This window comes from Narcine bancroftii, chromosome 4, assembly GCF_036971445.1.
Source record: "Narcine bancroftii isolate sNarBan1 chromosome 4, sNarBan1.hap1, whole genome shotgun sequence".
NCBI classification, from domain to species: Eukaryota; Metazoa; Chordata; class Chondrichthyes; order Torpediniformes; family Narcinidae; genus Narcine; species Narcine bancroftii.
In genome coordinates, this window is record NC_091472.1 from 28,499,025 (window position 1) to 28,514,553 (window position 15,529).

A 15,529-nucleotide genomic window follows, 5' to 3' on the forward strand; every position below is an offset into this window, starting at 1 on the left:
CACCAGGCTCACCTTACAAAGCCGTCCTGGCCAGAGAAGAAACGAGCCTTCCGTCGCACATGCAGCCACCTTCAGAGCAAACTCCGGGAGATCCAAAATGAGTGGTGGACTAACCTCGCCAAACGAACCCAGCTTAGCGCCGACATTGGCGACTTCAGGGGTTTTTATGAGACACTAAAGGCTGTGTACGGACCCTCACCCCAAGTCCAAAGCCCTCTGCGCAGCTCAGATGGCGAAGTCCTCCTCAGCGACCAGATCTCCATCCTCAATCGATGGTCAGAACACTTCCAATCCCTTTTCAGTGCTATTCGCTCAGTCCAAGAATCCGCCCTGCTCCAGCTCCCTCAACAACCCTTGAGTCTAGAGCTGAATGAGGTCCTTACCCGGGAAGAGGCATATAAGGCAATTGAACAACTGAAAAGTGGCAAAGCAGCAGGTATGGATGGAATCCCCCCAGAGGTCTGGAAGGCTGGCGGCAAAGCTCTGCATTTCAAACTGCATGAGTTTTTCATGCTCTGCTGGGACCAAGGAAAGCTGCCTCAGGACCTTCATGATACCATCATCATCACTCTGTACAAAAACAAAGGCGAGAAATCAGACTGCTCAAACTACAGGGGAATCACGCTGCTCTCCATTGCAGGCAAAATCTTCGCTAGGATTCTCCTTAATAGACTAATACCTAGTGTAGCCGAAAATGTCCTCCCAGGATCACAGTGTGGCTTTCACGCAAACAGAGGAACTACTGACATAGTCTTTGCCCTCAAACAACTCCAAGAAAAGTGCAGAGAACAAAACAAAGGATTCTACATCACATTTGTTGACCTCACCAAAGCCTTTGACGCCATGAGCAGGAAAGGGCTTTTGCAAATACCAGAGCACCTCGGATGCCCCCACAAGTTCCTCAACATGGTTATCCAACTGCACGAAAACCAACAAAGTGGGGTCAGATACAGCAATGAGCTCTCCGAACCCTTCTCCATTGACAACGGCGTGAAGCAAGGCTGCGTCCTCGCACCAACCCTCTTTACTCTCTTCTTCAGCATGATACTGAAACAAGCCATGAAAGGCCTCAACAATGAAGACAGTGTTTACATCGGGTACCGCACGGATGGCAGTCTCTTCAATCTGAGGCGCCTGCAAGCTCACACCAAAACACAAGAGCAACTTGTCCGTGAACTACTCTTTGCAGACGATGCCGTTTTAGTTGCCCATTCAGAACCAGCTCTCCAGCTCATGACGTCCTGTTTTGCGGAAACTGCCAAAATGTTTGACCTGGAAGTCAGCCTGAAAAAAACTGAGGTCCTCCACCAGCCAGCTCCCCACCATGACCACCAGCCCCCCCACATCTCCATCGGGCCCACAGAACTCAAAACGGTCAACCAGTTTACCTATCTCGGCTGCACCATTTCATCCGATGCAAGGATCAACAAAGAGATAGACAACAGACTTGCCAAGGCAAATAGCACCTTTGGAAGACTACACAAAAGGGTCTGGAAAAACAACCACCTGAAGGAACACACAAAGTTCAGCGTGTACAGAGCCGTTGTCATACCCACGCGCCTGTTTGGCTCCGAATCATGGGTCCTCTACCGGCATCACCTACGGATCCTAGAACGTTTCCATCAGCGCTGTCTCCGCTCCATCCTCAACATTCATTGGAATGACATCATCACCAACATCGAAGTACTCAAGCTGTCAGAGTCCGCAAGCATCGAATCCATGCTGCTGAAGTCTCAACTGCACTGGGTGGGTCACGTCTCCAGAATGGAGGACCATCGCATTCCCAAGAACGTGTTATATGGCAAGCTCTCCACTTGCCACCGAGTCAGAGGTGCACCAAAGAAGAGGTACAAGGACTGCTTAAAGAAATCTCTTGGTGCCTGCCACATTGACCACCGCCAGTGGGCTGATATTGCCTCCAACCGTGCATCTTGGTGCCTCACAGTTCGGCGGGCAGCAACCTCCTTTGAAGAAGACCGCAGAGCCCACCTCACTGACAAAAGACAAAGGAGGAAAAACCGAACACCCAACCCCAACCAACCAATTTTCCCTTGCAACCACTGCAACCATGCCTGCCTGTTCCGCATCAGACTTGTCAGTCACCAACGAGCCTGCAGCAGACATGGATATACCCCTCCATAAATATTCATCCGCGAAGCCAAGCCAAAGAAGATACCTGTCTAAAGTTTCTTAAATTCCATTAATGTTTCAACCTCCACCACCAATGTGTTAAAAATGCTTACACCCGCCCTTCACTTTGTAGAGATGTCCCCTGATGTTTGCTACTCCTGTCCTGGGAAAAAGGCATTGGCTGTTTACCCTATCTATACCTCTCAAAATCTTGTAGACCTGCAATAAGTCTCCTCTCATCCTTCTTCATTCCAAAGAGAAAAGTCCCAGCTCTGCTAACTTTGCCCCATAAGACTTATTTTACAATCCAGGCAATATCTTGGTAAATCTCCTCTGCACCCTCTCCATAGCTTCCCCACATCCTTCTGATAATGAAGTGACCAAAACTGAACACCAGAGATTTGTAGAGATGCAACACAACCTCTCAACTCTTGAACTCAATCCCTCTTTTAATGAAGCCCAGCATTCCATAGACCATTTTAACTATCCTAGCAACCTGCATGGCAACCACAGGGGATGTATGGATTTGGACTCCAAGTTCCCTCTGTTCACCTACACTCTTAAGTGTCCGACCATTAACCCTCAATCTGCCTTCTAGTTAGACCTTCCAAAGTGCATTGCTTCACACTTACCCAGATTGAACTCATCTGAAAATTTTCCGACCAACTTAATCAACAAACAAATAGTTTCCAAGTTATTAAAAGATCACATCAATAACTATTTATCTAGTGCAGGTTTGTAAACAAAAATCAACCAAAGGAACATTTTCCTAATGAGCTGTTCAGAAATTTAGCAAGCCTAAATTCCTCTGGGCTCAAAAAAAAAGACATTGCACTGAAGTTTAAGTGGATGGTTGCCACAGGAAACATAACTCCAAAAGGAATGGGAGCAGAATTCAGCCCATCAAGTGCACTCCGCCATTCCATCAGGAGCTGATTCCTTGTTGGTCTTGTTGCAGTAAACTCCAAAAGGCAAACAAATAATTTTTGAAAAGTTTTTGTCCTTAACCTGAAGCACTGAGTTTAAAAGAGTATTCCAAAAGGGTGAAATCTGTATTACAGGGTAATTTATCCCATTTAATCTCCAAGGCTATTTAAGAGATGTTGAGCGTCTATTTGGATGACATTGCTTGAGTCTCTTTTATTGTTGGGGTGGAATTGGTGCAGGTTTGAGGCTGGTGAGCAAGGGATGGTGGAGAAGGCTGAACCATTTGGGGGTATTTAAGAGACTCTTAGACACAGGAATGAAAGAAAAATAGAGGGTTATGGGGTAAGGAGGGGTAGCACTTTTTTTTAGGATGAATATATGGGTTGGCACAAGATTGAGGGCTGAAGAGCCTGTACTGTGCTATATTATTCTATGTTCTAAATATACTTTGCTCAGAGTAAATACAGTAAACACAATTGAGACATTTTTACATTTATGACACCATCAATTCAATCCATTCCCTTACAATCCATCAAAAAAAGTCCCTCCTTAAAAAATGCACTGCATTGTGTCTTTGTGAGATGGTTACATGGATTCCACACCCTCAGTGTTGAGTGGTGCAGAACCTGAGACTTTGGTTCTTACCCACTGGCCCTCTGCAGTAGCTACAGCTACAGCAGGAGTATCAGAGCCAGAACCTCCAGGCTGAGAACAGCTTTATCTCACAAGCAGTGAGTATGCGGAATGACCAAAGCAACTGCTCACACTAACCATCCAAGACTCTCATATTCACGAAACAATATTTATTTGTATATATGAATACTTACGTATTATTTGTCAATATGTATGTTATGTCTGGTTGTGTGTTTGCACCAAGGTCCGGAGAGCACTGCTTCATTGGGTTGTACTTGTGCAATCAGATGACAAAAAATTTGACTTGACACAGAGATGGCCATAAGGATGAGGGTTACTTTGGGTATATTTTTCCCCTTTTCTCTGGAGATTTGTACTTCAGAACCCAACAGATGGGATTCCTTCTGGTTCTCTCCAGAATGAATTGATGTGGGTTTGGGTGACTGCTACATCCTCAATCTTAATATGAGGGGAGCAGGGAAATGGGGATGCTACCACTTTCAAATTCTCTTCCAAGTCTCTCACCAGCTTACAGAAGCAATGGATTGAGGGTCATTCCATGTTGCCAAAATTGAAAGCCTGCAGGCACTGTATCTGTAGTCAATACAGTAATGATGAAGGAACTCAGCCGATCTTGCAGTGTCCATTTGAAGTAAAGATATAATACTGATGCTTCAGGCCTGAGCCCTTCCTCAAAGTATGAGTGAAAAAAAAGACAGTTATGTGAATTAAAGGCTGGGGCAAGAAAGATGAAAGAATGGGAGAGGGAGAAATACAGACCCACAGGCAAAAGGTTACGATTGGATACAATAAGAGGAAAGGTGACAATTTATTTTGGCTCTGTGAAAGGAGATAGAAGGAAAGGGGAAGAGAGAGAGAGAGAGGGGAGAGAGAGAGAGAGAGAGAGAGAGAGAGAGTGAGGGAGAGAAAGAAACATAGCTTGAAAAAAGGAAAGGGGAAGAAGATTGGGGAGATGGGGTTTATAATGGAACTGGTGCACAGACAGAAGATGAGGTGTTCCTCCAACTTGCAGGTGGTCTCAGTCTGGTAGAATATGAAACCATACACGGACATGACAGGAGGGGAATTAGAAGGGGATTTAAAATGTGTGGCAATTGGAAGATTCGTGCTATTGTGGCGGAGAGAGCTGAGATGCTCAAAGAAGCGATCTCCCAGTCTGCATCCAGTCTTTCCAATGAAGAAGAGCTCACGACAGGAGCACTGCATCCCTGCGTATCCACACTTGAGGTGTTGCTTCTCTTGGAAAGACTCTTTGGGTTCTTGAATGGTGGTGAGAGAGGAGGTATGGGCGCAAGTGGTGTATGACCTGTAGTCGCTGAGCTAGGGGTCAAGGGGGTGGTTGGTGGGAAGGGAGGAGTGGATGAGGGAGTCATGGCAGGAGTAGTCCCTGCAGAAGACAGGGAGAGGAGGAGAGGGGAATATTGTCTGGTGGTGGGATCATGTGGTAGGTGGCAGAAATAGTGGAGGATATGTTGGATGCAGAGGCAGTTAGAGTGGTAGGTGAGGACAAGAGGAACCCTGTCCTTACTGCATGTGGGGGAAGAGGGGGTATATAGGTTAAAGGAGGATATGTGGGTGAGGGCTGAGTTGATGGTGGTAGAGGAAAAAACTGCCTCAAAGCGTCCTTCAAAGGCCTAGGTGTCAACGTCAACACGTGGGAAACACTTGGCGCAGCAAGATCAGCACAGGAACCTGTGCAGCTGAAGTCAGGAGCATCACCGAGGCGCAACAAAAATGTGCTGTACGCAAGGCCTGAGCAGCATCCACTGCTATGACAGCATCCACCCTCTTGTGTCCCACATGTAGATGAGCCTTCTGGGCCCAGATCGACCTCACCAGTCACCACCGGACCCACAGCCACCAATCTTTCATTTGACTTTGACTACGAAGGATGAACATCATCAGAGAGAAAGCCACATTTTTTGAAGTGGGGGGACATTTGTAATTTTCTAGTTCTTCAGAAACATGCCATCATCTAATGATTCATCAAAGATTATGCCTCCACTATCTCTACTGCTATTTCTTTCAGTACCCGAGGATGTAATCCATCTGGTCCGGAAGACTCATCTACCATTTCAGGTTTCTGAAATAGTAGCCACACTCACTTCCCTTCCCTGATACCCTTTGACATCTGGCACACTGCTAATATTTTGCACAGCAAAGACTGATGCAAAAAAAAATTAGTTTCCGCCATCTCCTTGTTTCTCATTATTATTTCTTCAGAATAATTTTCTAGTCATCTTATATCTACACTCACCTCTCTTTTACCCTTTATACACTTGATGAAGCTTTATTCGTCCTCTTTATTTTTTTATTATTTGCTTGCCTACTTTCATGCGTCTGTGTTTCCCTCCTTATATTTTTAGTTGCATTCTGCAAGTTTTTAAAAGCTTCCCAATCTTCTATCTTCCTACTAATTTCTGCTGCCTTGTACGGCCTTACTTTTGCTTTTATGTTGGCCTTGTCAGCCACATTTGTCAGCTGTTGAGGAGACATTCAATTGGCAGCAAGACTTCATTTACTGAGGGACTGAAACTTCTTGTTTGAAATGGGGCCAATTCTATTCCTCCTTGAACGATGCAGCAGAAACTGCAGGAACCTCTGAATGGTGAAAGGTCTTCAACTTGAAATATTAACACCAACTCCGTTTCTCTTTCCATGAATACTGATTGTTCTGACATATCTCCAGCATCTTCTGTTTTAACTCGGGAGTTTCTGCACCCTCAGTTCATTTTTTTTTTACTTTCATTGATGTAATCTTATTTTCAAGTCGTTGAGTTCAGAAATGAAGATCTGTTCATGCAGATTTCAAATCTATAATCAGTCTTTGTCATAAAAAAAGTCTTTCCTGAAGGGATTGGGGATTGTCAGTTTCAATCAATCATATCAGTTAAGTGCTGGGACTGGGGTCTCTCAGAATAATTTAATGAACCAGAGAACAATAGAATCTATAAGAGTTTGCTCAAAATTCAGAAGAACGGTTGTGATATTTTATTTCTATTCATGGGATTTTGGTGTTGACAATACTCATACTTTAATAACATGGAGATGATTTGTGACTTGGAACTGATCACCCTAACCAAATATATCCTGAATATATATTGTTTGCCTGCATGTGTGTTATGTCTGGTTGTGTGTCTTTGCACATAGGATGGGAGGACACTGTTTCATTGGGTTGTATTTGTGCAATCAGATGGCAATAAACTTGATTTGATTAGACTTGAAAGACAACATAAGACAGCATGGTTAGTGTATTGGTTAACACATGCTTCTTCTTTTCTTTGGCTTGGCTTCGCGGACGAAGATTTATGGAGGGGTATGTCCACGTCTGCTGCAGGCTCGTTGGTGACTGACAAGTCCGATGCCGGACAGGCAGGCACGGTTGCAGTGGTTGCAAGGGAAAATTGGTTGGTTGGGGTTGGGTGTTGGGGTTTTCCTCCTTTGTCCTTTGTCAGTGAGGTGGGCTCTGTGGCCTTCTTCAAAGGAGGTTGCTGCCCGCCGAACTGTGAGGCGCCAAGATGCACGGTTGGAGGCGATATCAGCCCACTGGTGGTGGTCAATGTGGCAGGCACCAAGAGATTTCTTTAAGCAGTCCTTGTACCTCTTCTTTGGTGCACCTCTGTCTCGGTGGCCAGTGGAGAGCTCGCCATATAACAAGATCTTGGGAAGGCGATGGTCCTCCATTCTGGAGACGTGACCCACCCAGTGCAGTTGGGTCTTCAGCAGCATGGATTCGATGCTTGCGGACTCTGCCAGCTTGAGTACTTCGATGTTGGTGATGAAGTCATTCCAATGAATTTTGAGGATGGAGCGGAGACAGCACTGATGGAAGCGTTCTAGGAGCCGTAGGTGATGCCGGTAGAGGACCCATGATTCGGAGCCGAACAAGAGCGTGGGTATGACAACGGCTCTGTACACACTGATCTTTGTGTGTTTCTTCAGGTGTTTTTTTTTTTCCAGACTCTTTTGTGTAGTCTTCCAAAGGCACTATTTGCCTTGGCAAGTCTGTTGTCTATCTCTTTGTTGATCCTTGCATCAGATGAAATGATGCAACTGAGGTAGGTAAACTGGTTGACCGTTTTGAGTTCTGTGGGCCCGATGGAGATGTGGGGGGGAGCTGGGTGATGGAGGACCTCAGTTTTCTTCAGGCTGACTTCCAGGCCAAACATTTTGACAGTTTCCGCAAAACAGGACATCAAGCGCTGGAGAGCTGGCTCTGAATGCGCAACTAAAGTGGCACATGCTATTACAGCAGTAATGGCCCAGGTTTGAATCTAGTGCTGTATGTAAGGAGTTTGTATGTTCTCCCTGTGGCTGTGAGGGTTTCCTCCAGGTGATGCAGTTGCCTCCTACATTCCAAAGATGTATGGGGTTAGTAGGTTAATTGGTAACCTAGGTAGTGTGGGCTCATGGGCCAGATGGGGCTTGTTACTGTGCTGTATCCCCCACAAAAAATGTTTAAAATTATATAAACCATGTCATTCTAATGCACTTTCCACATAGCAGAGGTTGGTGCACACCACCCAACTCAATGCATCTCTGCTGGAGGAGTGAAAGATGAAGACGTTGTATGGGGTACCAATAATAAAGACCTTTTTATTCAGGTGATAAAGTTCTGACCATTGTTAGAACTGTGCCCCTACAGATTTTTTTTTATTTCACAAGAAAGGAGATTCAAGATTCCATTATTGTCATGTGATGTAAAACAGGTGTAATATTACACAAATTAAAACATGAAAGTCTGCAGACAACGTGATTGAAGTAAAAACACAATCCTGGAGAAGCTCAGCAGGTCAAACAGTGTCCTTTATGTAGCAAAGATAAAGATGCGTAACCAATGTTTCTGGCTTGAGTGCCGGCAAGGTATGAAAAAATGTTGGCAGGCACCCAAACAAAATGGTAGGGGGAGAAACATGGTCTCAAAGGGAGGAGGTAATAGGGATAAGGGAGGGAAAACACACCTGCAACAGGTGGAGGAGGGATGGTTCTGTGCACACCATCCATAGGGGGAGGAGGGATAGCTCCACACCAGCAAGTAGGGAGAGTGCCATCCAACCAAATGGCATAAATATCAACCTCTCTGGTTTCTTCCAGCCCACTCTCCATTCTCCCTGCTTTCCCTTTATCTTCTTTTCCCCAGATCTCCATTCACAGAGCCATCTCACCTCCCCCTGCTTGCTGGAGTGCCTTCCCTGCCGCATCCACCTATTACCTCCTGCCTTTGGGACTGTGGAATATTTTACTTGTTACATTTCATCCCTGGGTGGGAATGGAAAGGATGCAGTCCAATGCCATCCACCCAATCCAATTTGAGGTTGTGAAATCTATCTAGAGCCATCCATCCAATTGAATCAAGACCACATAATCCAATCCTGTCACCCAATTCAATCTGACTCCATAAAATGCTACTGCGTGCCATTCTTGAATTCAATCTTAAAACATGAAATCCAATCCAATGCAATGATCCACCCAATACAATCTAACTCAATTTCCAAACTACGGTTGTTCAACCAAACTAACCAATTCCATCTAACCAATTCATTTCAATATAGTCCCATACGATACAACACCATCCCACCCAATTTTCAATCCAAAGTCAACAATCAAGGTAGCCAGAGAAACTGTTTGTGGATCTAATGCAGTGCCTGGTTACAGTTTCCAAATATAATTGCTGTTTCTGGTTGGTTCCAGTGACCATTGTTTCATAACCATGCAACAATCTTGGAGTGGAAATCACATCCAGCGACCAAAAAGCCTGAGGAAATGAAGAGAGCTGCTATAATGGCAGTGCTGCCACTGGTGCAGAGTGGGGAGTGAAGATACAGCAGAGCTCCACGACGGTCTACTGCCAGTTCCTGTAGCCGATAGCTCGTAAAAGTTTTAAATGGCTTATGGAAGGATCAAAAGCTGTTTAAAAAAAAATCCTGCAAGCATGGTGTTCGCTATCTGTACTGTGCAGCATTACAAACTGCAGGAAAACAAACGACCAGCAGAGGGCACTAGAAATGGGGAGAAGACCAACAAGCCCCCCGCCACCTCCACCCCACACCAGCCGTTGAGAAGGAGAAGCGTGGGAGTCGACCCTACAGAGAAGATGACTATGGCCGGTGGGCTAGTGAGGAGCTCACTTGTAGCTGAAGGACTCACACAAGCCGCGGACTGCTAGAGACCGGCTCATGGGAACCGGGTATCGGGACTGAGACTTGGCAGTGCGGTGAGGGCAAGAAGGGCTCAAGAAGACTTCCTGATCAGATTGGAGGTTTGGACCTGGAGCTTGGGCTGCCAATGGTGTGGACAAGAAACTGTGCAGCGATAGAGGCTGTGAGATAGCTGGAGGTGAATCCATGGACATTCAGTGACTCTGAAGGGCTTCTCTTCTGCTTCTCATTTTCTGATGGTTAGGGATGCTGCAAAATGTTCTTGACAACTCTTTGCCTTACGCAGAGAAAAGTTGAAGTAGATCATGTATATTACATTTTTATCTATTGTTATGCGGAACTAAAAGGACCCTTAAACTTGGAATCTTCAACATTAATTAGTTGATGAAGATTTAATCATTTGAAATAGGATGTTATGTTGAAGTCATTTAAGACATTGGTGAGGCCAAATTTGGAATATTGTGTGCAGTTTTGGTCACCTAGCTACAGGAAAGATATCATTAAGATTAAAAGAGTTCAGAGAAGATTTACTAAGATGTTGCCAGATCTTCAGGAGTTGAGTTACAGGGAAAGATTAAACAGGAATGAAGAAGAATGAGGGGAGATTTGATAGAGGTTTACAAATTTATGAGGGGTATAGACAGAGTAAAGGCAAAAAGGCTCTTTCCACTTTGTAGCACGAATAAAAGCTCTCACGACTGGAGGGAGAATCAACACTTTTATTATCTTATAGCTATGGGTAAGGTTTTACAGTAGTTTTCGGAAGGGATCTGGGTTTAGGTGGGAAACCAGGGTTATATGTGAGCAGATGGGGGTGGAGCCAGCCATCAGCACAGCACAATATCAGTGAATCCCAGTTCACTGCACACTTAAATTAGGAGAGATAAATACGAGAAGATGTGGCTTTAGGGTGAAAGGGGAGAGGTTTAGGGGGAACATTAGGGGGAACTTATTCACTCAGAGAGCGGTGGGAGTGTGGAATGAGCTGTCATCTGATATGGTGGGTGTTATGTTCTCAGTTGTACCATTAGAGGTCTTAATAAACATTCAGAGAAGCTTGTAGGTTTACAGCACAAACTTTTACTTACATCAGTACTGGTCAGGCTGCTAGTCATGTATAAATACACAGTTGCACTGAGCATGCCCACCACTCAAGTGTGATGCGGCTCTTACAATGTGTCTTACTGAGCAGGCTCACCACTCAAGTGTGATGCGGCTCTTACAATGTGTCTTACTGAGCAGGCTCACCACTCAAGTGTGATGCGGCTCTTACAATGTGTCTTACTGAGCAGGCTCACCACTCAAGTGTGATGCGGCTCTTACAATGTGTCTTACTGAGCAGGCTCACCACTCAAGTGTGATGCGGCTCTTACAGTCTTGCATAAAATAGTCCAAAGTTTCCACTGAATATAACATCTCTCCTTCTTTAAAAAAAGTCTAAAAATTAAAAGATTAGGATTTAAATTTCTTAAAAATAAATTGTTACTGCTTCTTTACCTGCACTTTCCATTAAGAATTAAATATTCTAATTATACAATTGCACTTCTATATTCTTCTCAGCAGAATCGCACTGGTGGTAGAATGCTGCTTCTCCACCTCGTAGAGCTTGTTGCGTCTGTTTGGTTTGGTGGTGTTGGTACGGTTGTGGGTGGTGGTGTTGTTTGCCTCAGTTCTCCTGTTGCCTGCTGTTCGGTTGTTACGGTGTTGTTGGTTGGAATTTTTACTCATATTCCTTCACAAGTTGTTGGAATTTTAGAAGCTGTTGGTGCTCCTGATGCTTTCTGTGTCAGATCTGGGGTTGGGTGAATGTGGATTCTGTTTCGTCTCAGCTGCCTACCCGATTCTGTCTCAATGACGTGACAAAGCATCAGCAAGCACCATTTCCTTCCCTGGCCTATACTTCAAGGTAAAATCATAACATTGGAGCCGGAGGAGTAGCCTCTGTAATTTGGCTGGTGCCATGCTTAGGTTCTTTTTCTGGATGTGTTCCAGTGGGCGATGATCACTCTCTACCACAAAATGACACCCGTAGAGGAATTTGTGGAACTTTTCGCATCCATATATGACTGCCAACATCTCCCTTTCAATATTGGCATTTTGGGTGCAAAATGAGAGAGTGCAGAGAAGGTTCACGAGAATGTTGACAGGATTTCAGGGTCTGAGTTACAGGGAAAGGTTGTGCAGACTGGGGCTTTTTTCTCTGGAGCGTAGAAGATTGAGAGGGGACTTGATAGAGGTGTTTAAGATTTTAAAAGGGACAGACAGAGTAAATGTGGATAGGCTTTTTCAATTAAGAAAGGGGGAGATTCAAACTAGAGGACATGGTTTAAGATTGAAGGGGGAAAATTATAAGGAGAACCTGAGGGGAAATTTCTTTACGCAGAGGGTGGTGGGGATGTGGAATGAGTTTCCGGCAGACATGGTTGAGGCGGGATCATTGCTTACATTTAAGGAAAGACTGGATTGTTACATGGATAGGAGGGGACTAGAGGGGTATGGACCGGGTGCTGGTCAGTGGGACTAGGAGGGTGGGGATTTGCTACGGCATGGACTAGTAGGGCCGAACTGGCCTGTCTGTGCTGTAAGTGGTTATATGGTTATATGGTTATATGGGTCTCTGCTGTTGTTGGGGCTTTTGAGGCAAAGGATATCGGTTTTCCTTCCTGCACCAATCCTGCCCTGAGGCCTCTGATAGAAGCGTCTACTTGTAATGTGACAGGTTTTTTTCTGTCATAGTGGCTCAGTTTTTCTTCTCTGCAGATGTGATGGTGACCACTATACTCCACATCCTCTTTCATCAACTCTCTGAGGTTGGCTGTGTGGTCTGTCATGTGCAGGGTGAAGGAACTCATATATTAGACCAGGCCGAGGAAGCTTCTTAGTCCTTTGTGTGTTCCATTTCAGCACTGGCTGTTATCTTCTCTGGGCTTGGCCTGACCCTTTCAGGTGTGTTCACCATTCTGAAGAACTGGCACTCCTCCACCTTAATGATGCATTTGTCTGCATTGAGTTTGATGCCGGCCGCTCTTGTTCTCTCCATGGCCTCATGTAGGTGGAGATCGTGGGTCATCCCATCTCTGCCAAAAATCTGGATATCATCTGCGATACCGACAGCGCCCTTGCATCCCCTGTAGGTCTCATCGATCTTTTGCTGGAAGATGTCTTGGCTCACCTTTAGGCCAAAAGGTAGGTGCAGGAACTTGTACTGGCCGAATAGAGTGTTGAAAGTTGTTAGTAGTGTTGTTTCTTTATCCAGCTTTACATTCCAATACCCATTCTTGGCATCTAGTTTACTGAAGATTTTGGATCCCGCTAGTTTGGAAGTGATCTCTTCCAGCATTGGTATTGGATAGTGTCCTGTTTTGATTGCTTGGTTTAGATCTTTGGGGTCCAGACATATTCTTAGGCAACCATTCGGTTTTTCTTTTACTACTATAGAATTTACCCAGTCATTTGGTTCCACTACTTTTGCTATAACTCGTTTTTCTTCCATTTCTTCCAGATCCTGCTTTAGGTTTTGTTTCAGCTCTATTGGCACCTTCCATTGATTATTGGTTTGTATTTTGGGTCTATAGTAATGTGGTATTCAAAGTTCCCAAAGAACCCGACTGTGTCATCAAATCATTCAGAGTACATGACCATGAGCTCGGCCTTATTTGTGATCGGAGGCTGTTGCTCAAGTGGGGTGTCGCTATTGATCCTCTTGGACATTTTCTTCTCCCTAATCTCATTGTTTACAGAGATTAGCTGTAATTGTTGACAACTATTCAGGCCTAGGGTTCCTGGTCCATTGGTATCAACCACAAAGAATATGCATATGATGCTCTTTCCTTTATGTTTGCCTTTTATTTGGACTTTTCCTGGTTGTTTAATTATTCGGCCACCATATGCTATGAGCATGACATTTGCCATTTGTGGCATCTAGTGTGCCCTCCTCCGGGTACCCATTCTTTATGTACTCAGTGAACATCTGATGGTACAGTCTAAGTGGGAGGATGTTGCTTTGTGATCTAGTATCCAACTTTATTTTCAAGTTGAATGTTGTTGGTTTGTTTCTGATCTTTCTTTTTACTTGGATCATGCTGTGCAATTCATTTTTTTCTCCCTTCCCCCTCTTGGACGTTTCATGGAGGAGTATTGTCTCAATGCCAAACGTCAAAGAGTCGGAGTCACTTCTGACATTTCCCTCAGCATGGTGTACTTTCCTTCTGTATTCTTGGTTTCTCTCTCTTTTCATGTCAGACCTACACATCTTTTCCCAGTGACTGACCTTCTCACAGGTCCTCCACTTCAAACCATACGCGGGGCACTTCTTGCGGGTATCGAAGGGGTGTATTCTGCCACATCTCTGCAGTTCTCGGATGTCTGCGATTTTCTTTGCATACGCTTTATGGCACTGACCCCTCTATCTCTGTGCTGCATGTTGGCCTGTACAGAGAGGGATTGCATTTGCCTCCTAGTGGCCTTGAAGGCCCTAGCTGCATCTATGGCATCTGCTAGTTTCAAGCTGTCTTTTCCTATGAGAGCTTTCTGCACTTCAGGATGAACGCTTCCCCAAATTAGTTGGTCGACTATTCTCTCCTCTATTTCTTTGAACTTGCATTTGGCTGCAATGCTCTTTAGCCTTGTGAAGAAATTATCTACTGACTCATCAGGGTCTTGTTTTAAACCCTGGAACTCATATCGCTTTATTCTATGGTTCGATTTCGGTTCCAGATGAGAGTAAAATTTTTCTAATATAATTTCTGGGATATTTTCTTCCCCAAGTTTCCACTGTGAATAACAGTGGGTGTGGACTCAATCTTGAGTTTTAAGAATAAATTGGATAGATCCATTGATGGGAGTGGTCTGGAGGGTTATGGAATGGGAGCAGGGTATTGGACCTAACTGAAGAATGTTTGGCACAGACAAGAAGGGCCAAATGTTTTCATGGTTCTACTCCCTCAGACTCAGCTCTGTGGGTCTCTTTCAGCAATCCTGAACTTTGGCTAAAGAAAATAATTGCATGGAATAGCATTTTATCTGAATAAAAAGCTCTCCGAGAGCAAACAATAAAAGAGACCAATAAACAGAGTGGACATGCTTCTGTGTAGTGTTTGTCATTTGGTTTCAAGCATTCAGCAGCTCCTGTCACCAATACCAGTTGTCACTCTCAAATGCTTTAAAACTTTAAAAGCTGAAAGATGTTGAACAGAAGGTACACATGGAGAAAATACAAGGACAACTACATGATGAAATTTGGACCTAACATCTTGCGCTCATTACATTTTCTTATCCCTGTCTCTCCTGAGGCTATTTAGTAATATTTTATGTTTACTTTAAGTTGTTACTTCAGTAAAAAAATCTCCGGAACAATTAATTCCTCAGCTGCGTCTGTGTCTGGGACAGGCACAGAGTTAATACTGACCTAATTCTGGACAAAGTATCTGAGCTGGGATTAATTCAAATGCATATCGATTCAATTCAATTCATAATGAAACAAATGTGTCTGTGCCAAGTGTACCCATGTTATTTGGGTCCAGATCTTGATATCAGTATCAAGGAACATCCAACGTTTCCAAGGGCTCTTGGATCAAGTTCAGGGCTCTAAAGAATTCAGAGAACAAAATCCTCCCCCCACCACTTCTCAGCTTTTTCTTTTTCTGCCCTCTTTTGTGTTG

The 15,529-nt window shown here is 44.5% G+C and overlaps 1 protein-coding gene across 1 annotated transcript in view; it reads right to left on the minus strand.

Annotated features, from left to right (window-relative positions):
• The window catches only part of LOC138762357 (uncharacterized), a 52,570-nt gene extending 41,524 nt beyond the window's left edge, over positions 1–11,046 (minus strand). The window contains exon 1 of the mRNA XM_069936125.1: positions 10,958–11,046. The gene's annotated coding sequence lies outside the window, so the exon portion shown is untranslated. The remainder of the gene's footprint in view (positions 1–10,957) is intronic.
• Between the last annotated feature and the right edge of the window lie 4,483 nt (positions 11,047–15,529).